This window comes from Cebidichthys violaceus, unplaced genomic scaffold (assembly GCF_023349555.1).
Source record: "Cebidichthys violaceus isolate CVI_PGR_0920_01 unplaced genomic scaffold, fCebVio1.0.p SCAF_16, whole genome shotgun sequence".
NCBI classification, from domain to species: domain Eukaryota; kingdom Metazoa; phylum Chordata; class Actinopteri; order Perciformes; family Stichaeidae; genus Cebidichthys; species Cebidichthys violaceus.
In genome coordinates this window covers 7,796,241-7,809,932 of record NW_027176329.1, presented here as the reverse complement: position 1 = coordinate 7,809,932, position 13,692 = coordinate 7,796,241, and the positions used below count along the sequence as shown (strand labels likewise).

The following is a 13,692-nucleotide window of genomic DNA, read 5'->3' as shown; positions in this document are numbered from 1 at the left end:
CATTCCCTTTGTTTTACCTCATGTGAACACACACGCTCAATATTATTGCGCTACGTCCCTTGAACTCTGTAATAAGTGCTTAAGAATTCGACAGAGATTTAAGCTGTGCTGTGCAGTGACTGTACAGTAGCGAGGGAATTGTAGTGGAAGGGAATGAGAGGAGGAGCAAGGTGGAAAAAATTAAAATCTCAGCAAAAAAGCCTGATTGCCCTGCTGGTGTGTTTGTTCTGGCCATGTGTCTCCTGGGTTGTTGTAACTAATACATAGAGCTGCAAAATCCAAAGGTATTGATTTGGATATATTTGATGTCTGATTTTATTATAAATATGTAATATTTTACTGATATAAAAAGGAGAGAAGCAACCAATCTTCACGTTTCAAATTAATTAAGGGGACCACTAAATCCTGCTACTTCTATGCTTCAGAGAGAAGCGGTCAGAAATGACCTCCAACCTCCTCGCACTGTATAAATCAACTGGCACTCAGTATATTATCTGTGTGCATCAATTACCTTTTATGTTTTTTTTAGAGGCGCGCACTCTCAACCCAATTGCATCGTTCTACTCGCGAGGAGCTCATTGCATCATGATCGTACCATGATCCGAAATGTAAAACGCCACAAGCTGAGGAATTCGCTGTGCTTAAAATTTATGACGCTGCAGCAACAGATTCCTCTCACAGTGCCATTACTCCGGAGCCATCAAATCTTCCGGAATGCTCTTGCAGCAATCTGTCATTGCTATTCATAAAAATGTGTAACTATGAATCGCAGGGTTTTAAGTGAGTGACAGTTTAATTTTCACCATCTGCATTATGCCTCCACCCCCCCCACCCCAAAAAAAGTAAGCCAGTCTACGATCACCTGAGGGCGTCGGTATTAGTGACATTTTAATTCACAACAATATATCAGCCTTCTGGCTTAAGGTTAGGCTACTTAAAATTTATGTTTTCAAGTGGCTTGTTAATCATTCCAACCTTTTTCAATTTTAAAAAACGATCGTCTCTTGCATTGGCATAGAGTCTCAGCCATCAACAGTCCAGCTTCTTTTTTGTCAGTATGATAATCCACTCGCTCCAGTTTCTTCCGTTTCTTCACTTTCTCATTTTTTTCCCGCAACGCATCTGCCAAAATCCTGCCGGAGCGATGCAAGAGAGGTCAAACGACAGTTGATTTTATGCTGATATGATGGAATATGTCACAGCATGATAAAATACAGCTTGACGTGATGTCAGCTTCCTGATTTTCATTAGAGTTGAATATCTTAACCTTGCCTGTGATTGCAGAGTGGATGCTGAGAGGGACTGGCAATGGAAAATGCTGAGGAAACAGGTGGCTGAATCTGTCTACTGTTTCCACATCAATCTTCCAGTGTCCTGCCCTAATTAGACTGTGTTTATTTCCCACACCTGCTAAAATGCCACTGTTGTTGTCAAATCATCTTGTTTTGCAAGCAATCATTTGCTGTTCAAACACTTCAGGGTTTGATTGCAGTTATGCAATGTTTAGAAAAATGTTACTTTGCTGTTATCCTAAAAGAGCTCTGGAGGTGAAGATGTTTCAGGACAACTTATATATCAGAGAGACTGTATGTGAAGCAAAGAATATTTCAACAAAATACGTTGCTACAAAAACAATTGTCCATAGCAATGACTCCCAATCGGTTCTGTTTGATGGACCTCACTGGCCTGTCAGATGACCTGAAGTACCCCTTCATTAACACCACCCTTAATTAAAACCTCTTGCACCCTAGCCCTATTTTTAGGCCTCAGCTCGAAAATAGCATACCCATACGATAATGAGTGTAGCGTTGCATCTGTAAGGGCTATTTTAATACTTTTGGTATTAATATAACCCTAACACTTGTGAGATGTGTTGATATGTGTAAATATCAGTATATATGTTACTGGTTAAGAGTAAATTAAAATGGCACACAGCACAAATTGAAAATTCAAATTTTCGCCTGAAAAAAAAAGCAATGTCAGGATATTTGTTTTTAGAAATCATGTAGATCCAAGCTTTCAAGCTCTCCCAGATCATAGAACTATATGTTGAGGGTCTCTAAACAATTTTTTTCTTTGATAAAGTGAAGCGTTTAAGAGCTAGAGTTGTTTCAGTAGAGAGAGGTCAGACGAGGTCAACCAAAATGTAATTTTGTTCCAGCTGTTCCATTGTAATTTTATATACTATATAATTATATATTTCACTTCTTTTATCACTAATAGTGTTCAATCTATCCAAATACAGCAGTTTGGCATCATTTAGAGAGGCTGGATCCTCTTTGAGACTGTTTATGTCTGTCATCCATGGGATTTTCTTGTCTGAATTCCAGTTTTTTTCTCTTCCAGAGCCTTACAGAATGTGTGAAGGGCCGGTTTGACCCAATGAACCTTCCATAGACGCGTCACAGCCTGCTCTGTTGAGACAACCCAACGTGACTTTGATTGACAGAGTCGTTAGCCAATCAGAATAAAAAAAATACCCAAGTGTCAAATTTCTAAAATCCGATTTGCTGAGACGTATAACCATCCCCCTTCAGCTAGCAGGCACACGAGGCACATGAGCTCAGCTGCAGCGCTGTATTCAAACAGAGCGGCGTTCGATGAACAGATAGACAGTAAACATGAACAGAATCATATTTGTTTTTGCTGCAGAACATCTCAAAGTAAGGAGCTGGTTTATGATGTGATCGATAATGCGGGGGCTCTCGGGCCCAAGAGAAAAGTGGAAATTGGTAAAATATGTTTTCATACAATTAAACTGTATTTGATATTTAGTTTAAGTCATGCTATTAACAGTGAAATAATAAAAAAAATGTATTAGTTACTTTTAGCTAACTATTTGAACTATTTATTTATTCTCTTTAGCTTGTTATTTCAACCACATATTCATTGGCGTTCGATATTTCAACCACATATTCATTACATCTAGCCAGCAATTTCAACCATTTATCTCTTATGTTTACCTTACTTTGCAACCATTTCGTATTAGTTTTTGCAAACAATTTCAAGCATGAATTTGTTACATTTAGCTAACTATTTCCATCATATATCCATTTCATTTAGCTGTCTTAACCATTTCACCATTTATCCAATACTTTTAATTTGGGATGCACCGCTATGGATACCACTGTTTTTCAGACCAATTACAAGTACTTAAATGTGGGCACTAGCCAATACCAAGTCCTGATATCTGTGCTTCATAATATCATTATAGTTTTAACAATTACTTAGAAAGCAGTTATATTTGAATCAGATTCCTCACTCTCTGACTGCAACACATTTGATATACAACATGAATCTGTTGCACTCAACTCTGTTTTCCTTTTCATACAAACCAAGCATAATTTGCAGTTGGGATGTTAATAATTCACATTTAGAAAAAAACAAGTGGCTTATCACCTAAAGAAGAACAGCTGGTCCACCGTAAAGGTCAGCCCACCTTAAGTGTGCCTGAGCCATAATAGTTGCCAACTAACCCTATCCACATACACTTTAATCATCAGACATCAAACATGACACGAGAACTGGGCATGGATCTTCAGGAGTTTATTCACCAACAAATAAACTGCCCACACACCGCATTGCTATGTTCACAGCTATAACGTTACTTCTAACGTCATACTCGTCACACACTCTCTCTCTCTCTCGACACTTGTTAAAGCCTGGCAATACACTGGTGAACTGGGGACTCAGTTGCCTGTTTTGCGCATACACTGCAGCTCTTGGTAAATGATGGTTTTAACCCGTTTGTGCATCAGGTTATAGTTGCAGCTGGGCGGCACTGGTCTATAGTTAAGTGTCATCAGCGCACTCTGTTAATGTTCTCTCTTTTACTTCTCAGTAATGTTCTTTATATCTGAGCTGCATTCAAAAGCTACTTGAGGAACAAGGACAATTGATTGATATAGTTAAACTATCGGCCTATTTATCCAGCACAGCGTGATAGGTGCTAGTGTATACTCACAACGCTCATTTGTCATGTAATTAGAACCGTTGAGGAGTTGTTTTTTTGTGTGCATGCATGTGCTTTTTGTTGTTGACTGCAAGAATTTGCAGCAAAACAAAGTCCATCACCCCCCCCCCCACACACACACACACACACACACACACACAAACACTTGCCCAGTGACACACAGTCACATACACACAAAAATAATGAACATAGCCAGAGGCATAATGCTTGCAGAATATGTCCATATCTCAATGGACATGCATTATACATAATGCTGCAAGTGTCAAAAAAATGCAAAGCTGTCCACAAGAAATTGTCGGCTGAAAGATGTGTGCTGAATATCCACTTCCCTATAAATGACGTGTTGTTGATTCATCTTTTTTTAATGCTCAAATGGAATTCTGGTCTCAGTTATGGCCACCTCTCCACTCAGTGGAAGAGGTGAATATACAAGAGTGAAACTCAAAAAGACTTTATTCATCCCAAGGGAAATTGCTAAAATCGCAGCAGTAATGACAAGCACAGGTGCATTTTTGTTGTTGTATTTTCCCAGATGGGATATTTATACATGTATATACAGTATATCCCATCCCAAATAACTGCGCGACTAGAAACTTAGTGCCAGACCATAAATGTTATGCAATATTGCAATATCCAAAATCTAAGAAGCTAGATTGTCTTAGATGATCAAGTATGATTTCATGATATCAATATAATATACACATATTGCCAATGCTTAACTGGAGCAGTTTTGCAGTCAGTGTATTTTGGCCACAAACAGGTTTCTGAACTGACAATATGCATACGTGCCATGGACTCCACTCTCCACTCATCTAGACATTTTCTCTCTCTACATTAATTGTATGTTATGTACTACCAACTGCATTCTGAGCAGATACACTTCCCTCTGCTTTGTTAGCAAACACTTTTTGCCGCAACTTTACAGTGAAAACCTTCCAGCTATTTTAAGAGAACGATCAATTCTCTGGCCAAAACCGCTTTTCTTTTTTTTCGTTATAAATCAAGAGCAAAAAATGTATCCACCATTTGATGATGTGTCAAACAACTAGTCCATTTGAAGTATTCAAAAGCCTGGGGAAAACACTTTTACTACCATAGTACATACAGCATTTCTCTTCTGTGCTTCATTTTCTTTGCATGTTACGGTGCAAAGTTTGCTACAGGCTAAACTACTTGCTAACAACATTGTTACATGGTTACAATGGCATTAACACAGTTTTCTACATATTCATACTCAATATCTCCTCAATGTGTGTGTTTTATTCATAATTCAAGTTTATTCACTTAAATTGAGAGCAACTTGTATACCCTTGAGGACCATAAGTAATTATTTCAGTAAGTATGTCTTTTTAGGATTACGAAAAAGACTCCAGAAATCATGGTTATATCCCTGCGTTGGCATGTACGTATAAAAAAGAGCAATTACCCCGCTACTTGTGAGGCATAGAGACATTACAAGCCAAAGGTCATGGCTGAGTGGTTGTGGTCTTCTGAAAAATAGTATAAAGCCAGAAATCGATACCAGGAAGATGAATTGGGAGTGGAAATGGAAGAGGGAATGTGAATAAATACAGTACTTTCACCCTACGAGAGGGATTACCTATTTCTTTGCTCATTTTTAGTGTTACAAACACACAGTGGGAGTGCATTAAGTGCACATAAAACAAGCTCTACAAATGTGAAAGCCTGCATGAAGCATTTTGTGATTTTACAGTTTTCAAATCTTGCTCGCTAAAAGGTATTTTTTTATTGTTAGTCCTTTTTTGCACCAACTTTATGTACTACTTTAATGTTAACATATAATCTAATACTGGACAGAATTTGCGTTCCAATTCCCATACCACCATAGTATGCCAGAAAAAATATTTAGTCTATCCCAATACATAGTATATCAAATGCAGAATGCCAAAAATACCAGGATGTTCTAATATATTGGGTCACATTTTGCATTATGTAAGCAAGCATTCTTTTTTGGCTATTCTGACCCACAGTCCTTTGCACAGCAGATATATGAGTAAGAGGGTCAACGTTCAAGGTGCCATGTTATTAGGAAGTACTAGTATGTCCAAAAGAACAGCTGCAGTCGGTACTGACAGTAAAAGAAAAAGTACACAGCTTAAGAATCTACAGCCATGCTAGCAGCTCTCTGATGCTGTTTATAAGCACAGTGAGGTTTTGAGCTACACGCTAACGTAAGCATGCTAATATGCTCACATAGACAATGCTAATAGTCTGATGTTTAGCAGTTATACTGTTTAGCATGCGCTTCATCTAAATTGAGCTTGTTTGCATGATGCAAACATATATGCTAATTAGCACTAAACATAAAGTACAGCTGAGGCTGATGGGCATGTGATTCTTTTTTGCAGGTTTTAATTCATAAGCCAAGTATTTGACAAACCAAATGATAACCTGATAATGAGGTTAGATGAAAAATTCATCAAAGTTATTACAATTTATCCTGAAGGGAACATGAACATCTGAACCTCATTTTGTGGCAATCCATCATAATAGCTGTCATTTGACTTAAAAAAAACAAAAATGAACCTCGTTGTAAATCACCACAGTTACTAGGAAACATTGTGTGACCATTGACTGACCAAAAGAGAGGACATTGCCATCATGAGAGGTAACGTAACCAAAAAACAAGCATCTTTCAGTTTCCAAAATGCATATTTTATCCTTTCTTGAGATTCACCTTCCCTACCAAAATGAAAGTGTGGCAAAATGTAAAGCATAGAAAAAAGGATTCACGGACATTCAAGTGTTTCAGATAGTGTGTGTGAGGTTGTGAATAGATGTGAAAAAGGAGTTCTCAAGGCCAACTGTGTTTGTGTGTGCCAGCATGTGCACGTCTGTTTGCATCTGTGTGGACCTTATTGTCATTCCAAACCACCAATCTGAATCAGAAGAGCATATTTGTACCCAAATTGTTTACATACGGTACATTATAAAGGTTTTACATTGGTCACCAACCTTTTTAACATGACAGTTTTGCCCCTAGATGAGTTCTTGATATTTTATGCAATGTGTCCTAGTACACAATATACATTATATTTATAGCATCTAACAGGAAATTAGTACTATATTTGTTCTCAAGCACCATGGCCTTGTGACTTCACACACCAGCACTCTACAAACTTGGCTACCAGGGATTATCTGGTGTGTTACGAGTGCGTGTCAAAGTATTAATGCCCTTGCTCCTTCCTTCAAAAGAAGTGTGAGTAATGGCTCTAAAGTGGAGACAGTTGCAGTTATTATGTCGACTGTTCTGTTTTATGGCATCAGCGCTAATGCCTTTTAGCCACAGATATGCACATACACCACAGCATTTCAGTGTTATTTTACTACGTCCTTAACGCTCGCTGCATACACAGTCCCTTAAACTGGGATGAGGCGTGAAGTGATGTAATCAACTATTTCAATTACGTTGATTAATACGCTGTGGAGAGTCCCCAGAGAGCAACGAGAGATCTATGAGGAGGGATTTGTGAAGAAAGTGGTGATTAGTTTTCGGTGTGTGTGCGCTTGTGTGTGTGTGTGCCAGATAGGGGGATGGAGAGAGAAAGAAAAGGTGGGAGGGAAAAAGAGAGAGAGAGAAGGTGGGAGGGAGACAGCTCTGAGGGTAGTGCGGCCTGATGGAATGGGTTAATGCTTCAAACTTATCGTTTCCATGACAACAGGAGTCTCCATAAAATGTAGGCTTGATGAAGGAGCTGTACTCAAGAAGTGAGTGACACTTTTGTTTGTGTGGCTGGAAGTGTATTCATCTTTATGTGATCTGAGTATAGATTATACATTATATATCTGTGTTTGTGTGTGACCGGGATTCAGATGAATATTCCAACACAGCTGGCAGAGAGAGAGACATATTTAGAAGCTTCTGAAGTATGGGCTACTCTTGTTTTTAAGATCAAGTTGTGTTCTTCAATAGGGAAACCCCGCTAAAAACACATTGAATTAGCGCATGTCCTGTTCAAACAGAGGAGACAGTGAGGTGAGGCAGCGACGAGCTACTGGTGCCTCACCTCAGATTGTGAATCTCTCACTAACTGAGTTGAGCGCGTGACTTCTCATTGTTTGTCACCACTGTAATATTTGTAGACACTTTTATTATATGTCCTTTCTTTACATAGAATATGTACTGTATTTCACGTATGTGTAGAACATATTTAGTGTTGCTGATCTGACATTAAACCGCAGTGAAAAAGCACAGAGAGGCAAACACTACTCTGCATCAAAGAAGAGGGCGAGCGAGAGCCCACGGGTCGGGTTTATGCTTGTTCTGTCGTTGTTCTTCTTCTACACTTCTCTTCTTCTTCTTGACCACAAAAATGTAAGATTCTATATCTAAGCTTTAAAAATGTCAAAAAAAACAGGGAAATATGACCAAATCAACAGCATTTCAACGTCAAACAGGTAAAGTAACCTTTTATGTATTTGTTGTTCTCTTTATACATCCGTGGTTGTTACGCAGATTATCGCGGAATCTCACGATTTTCGCGGGTGCTCCGCTTCTGAAACGCTCCCGGTGGAATCAAATATGTACTTTACCTATGTGTGTGTAAAGAATGCTGATATGAAATATGAAAAACAACCAGTAATCAATGTGCAAGCTGCCAATTGAATGGTGATTTAAACTACTCTATTGGGTTCATATATTTGTAAATCTGACTTATGTAGTGTGCAGTCAGTGCCTCACCAGCCACGAACCTCACCGCACGTCACTGATATCAGTGACGTCTACAAATATCTCAAAATTGTACGTAAGTACAGTACTTGAGTAGCATAAATGTACATTCCACTGCGAGAGCACAACATTGTTTACATCTAGCCTCTTAGTTGCCCTCAAAGTGCACCAGATTGATGCATTTAAGGAAATAATTGTCTTCTGGTGGAGAATGATCCTGGACCCTGTAAGAGGGTCTGTAAGGCTAAAGCTGTATGGATTCTTCTGCCAAAGCTTGGCAGTTTTTTTTTGAGGAATGGCTGAAATGAAGCTGTAAGTGCCTTGTTATCCAGAGATGGGTGTGACAGCCAATGCCATGCAACAGAGTGATAAGGGACACTCCTCCCAATAGATACACACTCTCTGTTGTTCTGTCTGACTTTCTCCTTTCTTTCAAATTCTCTATGGCTATCTCAGTGCTCTCTTCTACACTTGCCCTAACTCATTTGTTAATTTCCACGCTTCCTTTGTCTCTCCATCGTCCTCACTTGACAATCATTTCCAGCCGATTTCAGACTTTAGATCATTTTTATTATGTGATCTATCTAAGTGATCGGGCACACATTGTCCTCTCTGTCTAGACTGAGTCTTGCATGAAGGCAGATATTCAGTTTTCTGGTCAACTAAATGTTCAAATGACACATATATTCAAATGAAAACGATATGTGACTTTCAATACATTGATTTTAAGGCTCATTATGCTGCTTCTAGCAGGAACACCCGATTCTCTGCCATTTCTGGCAGTTTACTAATAATGGTGCTATGACCCAAAAAACAAAAGTTAGCTGTGGAAGTCCTGGGGGTTTAAATGCCATTTTGATGCGAGAGGTCACAGGAGAGTGCAAAAATGTATTTGAGGTAACATGCCAAAAAAATACAAATAACATCTCAGTACAAAAGTAATGCACAGAAAGGGCATTTCTGGGCACGCAACTCAAATATCAGTCCTTGAATCAGATGGAACATGATGGCTCCACGCATTCAAGATACAGATGTGTGTAATATCTAATATTTAACAGAAGAGTGAATACTGTAGTTTACCAAACATTTTTGCTTGCCTTACAGATTGAGCTGCAACAAATACTCATTATTGATTTATCTGACTATTATTTTCATTTATCTTTTAGTCTATAAAATGTAAAAAACTGAAAAAAAATACATCAGAGGTGACAACTTCAATTTACTTGGTTTGTTTTTGACCAACAGTCAAGAATATAACGATTTGCTAATTACAATTGCAATGATATAAAACAGAGAAAATGATGATATCCTCACTTTTAGGAAGGTGGAAGCAGATGATGTGTGGTGTTTTTGCTTGAAAAAGGACTGAAATGATCAGTTTCAGATACATGTTCAGTTCTACATACAACCAAACAGTGCGTCTTAATTTGAAGTTGGTTTTGGTTGCATGACACTGGCGATAGGTTACATCCTTCTCTTTTAAACAAAAATGGATCTTATGAAAAGGTCAACTTTCATCCGTACCTCACTGTCTGAATAGGGGGCCTTATTCAGTGAATTAAATACCTATTAAATCTAGGCTTTTTATCACATTGATGCACATATCCTGTTAATCCAATATTGCCATGAAGCAGATTTGCCTGTTGATTTACAACATTTCCTTTAATGCTCTGATATTCTACTGCAGCACTGTATTAAAAGTGTGTCTGCAGAAGCAGTATAAAGTCTTGCCAGATCCCCATTGTTTCATGGTATGTATCACAATGTTGCCCAACCCTAACACTCTATATAGTGCTCCTTATGTCTACGCTGTTGGTGGTGAGATTGCGTGTCCAGAGCTGGATAAATACACCTCTCACAGCCGCCTTATCATGTTAGTTATAGAGCCCTGCTTATTCCGCTCGCTGACAGCTACCTTTAGAGCTAACTAATAGCTCTGCCAGCCACCTTTAATTGGAAATCTATGGCTGCATTTATTTTAGAGCACGGCTGACAAGCGCAAGTCTCTACGTTTATGTATTATCAAACTGAAAACAATCAATAACTGGAAGACAGGACCTGATATTTCATGGGCAATACCTTTATCAATACGTCAGCAGGTGGGGGCAGGGCTGAAGAAGTTAGAGCAGGGAATAGATGGTTGAGTGCTGCTAGCATGTGAGAGGACCAGAGACAAGGAAGAGCCTGTGTTTTCTTAGATCAGATCCAAGCAATTGATGTCAAAACAATGGCTGCTGAGATGTATGCCCTAACCTTGTACAATAAGCAAGACAATTCATGTGTGTTTGTATATGTCACTAATGGGGAAAAAGTAAAAGGAATTTGATATCAGATTCCCTTGGATTCCAGGACTTTTTTCTGTAGTTGTATATCTTTTTTTCTTTGTGTTCATAGAGTTGTCTTGGTGTAGGTGTGTGTGTGTGTGTTTGCTATGCTTGCTCTGAAGTCAAGCAAGCATAATGCAGCTTGTGTGGTTGTATGACAACCAAATTAATTACCTTAGAGAAATAATGGTCAAAAACATAAAGAGGTAGATGCAAGATAACAACAAAAGGTTAAAAAATATAATATATATATTTTAGACTTGTGATTCCCAAATAGGGGTGCCCCAGCCCAGGCGAAAAAAAAATGTACTTTTTTGTATTTAAAATAAACTGACATTTTCAATAGTACACTGCAAATATACTATCAAAGAATTGTACTTTCTGTAAATATATAAAAAGTATACAAAAGTTACGCTTTCACCTATTTTCAAAATTCAACTTTTAACACACTTTAAAATAATTGTACTGTAGTATACTTTCAAGAAATATATTATAAAAAAATATACTTTAAGTGAAAGTTCTGTGCAATTACTTAAATGTACTTCTTTGAACTTTGTTTTCAAACATATTTTTTTATATTTCAAAATGTATGCTCTAAATTACCATTGAAACAAATGCACCGGATGCACATTTTTAAACTATTTTGATATCTTGCCGTTTTAGTACATCTTATTCATGCTTATATTTCAGTACATTATGTGTATATTTCTTGAGGAAAATGTTAATTATTATTGATTATGTGTATTAGAAGAATGATGCACCGAAAGCCCCTTTATAACCTTTCCAATTGTTTAAATTATCAAAATTGTATAAAGTACACAAATAGCTACACTCATAATCATTCAATAATATTTTTAAGTAAAATGTAGCTGAATTGTATGAAATCAAAAGTTTATTCATTCAAACACTTAAACATTAAGTAAATATGCAATAACCTGAAAATATGTATAACCTGAATGTAGGCAAATCAAGTAAACTTTATGTGACTGAATCATCACGTGACGCTCTGCATAAGGAGTCACTTCACCAACATGACACGTGACTGAGCGTGGACTTGGCATTCTGATCAAATTCTGACCGACCGAGCAGGACCAAGTTATAAGGTAAGTCCAATCATTTGCCATCTTAAGTAACATGTTATTTTAGAAGTATTTGTTTTACGAAGACGGATATGGTTCTTTTGACAATTATATTTGAGAGGTTGGTGAATTTAGGTTAGCACGTGTCCGAGGGTGCTGAATGGCCTGCTATGTGAGTTAGCACGAGCTAGCGGCTTTGGCGCCGGTTAGCATAGTTGCGCTGATTGTGAAATACTCTGGCTTCGTCGCGACGTTGCTTCCAAAGCAGAGGACCTTCGGTAGAGAACACTCTACTCACCAAGCTGCTGCCGCTCAGGCTGCGTGCGTCAACGGCTAACTTCCACCATGTGGCTATAGTCACATCGTGGTTCGCTAGCACTTGCTATCTGGCTCAGCACTAGCTAGAAACACCGCGTGAAAGGTAACAACGCTGGTTGTCGTGCACTGCGGGGCTTGTCGCAACCCGCGCCTGATACTATGCTTCGTTTCACGATGCCCCGAGGCGGAACGCCCTTCTGCTGCTAATGGTTATCTAGGCTACCGCCGGTTATGCTAATACCGCTCAGGCTGCGTCATTTGCTAACACAGGCTACCTACATCTTAACTGCCTGCACCTGCTGCTCGAGTTCGGCACGAGCTAAACTGCAGAGACACAGTTGGTTGACATTACAGTATAAGTGGCTCGTTATACTGCGGTGGCCTGAAAAAATAAATAAAATAAATCCGATTTATTGCCAATTAATGTTATGGTTTCATATGCAGGGAATGTGATTTGGTGTATTGACAACGAAATATGGAATAATATACAATAAAATATGTACAATGCAAGATCAGGCAGACGCACCTCTGCAGCTGGTTATTTGTCATTCTGGTTGAAAACTAACCTTGTAATATTTTCCATTACTTTCAGGTACAACACTACGGGGCCAAATCAACAAAGTAGATCACGTCTTGTCCAGGCAACCTCTCAATGCAGGTGAGTAACATGACATATGATGGCATTGATAAGTTCTATATGAACTAAGCCATAGTTTTCTGCAGAAATGTTGGCTCTATCTTGACCTTGTTTTTTTTTTCTCCTTTAGGTAGAATATGTGAATGGGCGTATGGGAATGTAAGGTGTGTGGAAAATCAGTAGGAAGTAGGTATGAATTGCTTAAATATTGCAAGCTACAACAATAAAACATTTCTTTCACTGTTTTTTTCAGGTAAATGCAGAATTCATGCGTATAACCACTTTGGTCAAGCCACGTTCCTGGCACAGCTTGACAAATACACAGGCAACATAATGATGGTCGTGAGCAATAGAGGAGGAGCTGGAAGGAAGATCCGGCTCGTCATATTCATATGTGAAAAATGTCTATCAATTCATAATAGGTAGGTAGAGATCTTCCAACTGTATATTGTGTTCCATTGGTTCTCTCATATACAGCACACCTTGGCTGGCAGCACAGTGACAGTTTAATCGATCACGCATGACCCTTTTTTGCCAGGAGCTGGCTGCCCTGGTGTTCACAAAGGAGGTCCTTCCACCGTCCACCCTGACTGGGAAGTCTGGGAAAGTGGGACCTCCTAAAAGACAACTGGACGTTGCCAAAGTGCAGGCCAATACAGGTAGGTAATTTG

General features: G+C 38.6%; 1 long non-coding RNA gene across 1 annotated transcript; it reads left to right on the top strand.

The window, feature by feature from the left end:
• The first annotated feature begins 12,043 nt into the window (after positions 1-12,043).
• LOC137872369 (uncharacterized) lies at positions 12,044-13,478 on the top strand. The gene is made up of 4 exons (XR_011102872.1): positions 12,044-12,090; positions 12,977-13,042; positions 13,152-13,185; positions 13,275-13,478. It is a non-coding gene; the product is annotated as an uncharacterized lncRNA (long non-coding RNA).
• The last annotated feature ends 214 nt before the right edge of the window (positions 13,479-13,692 follow it).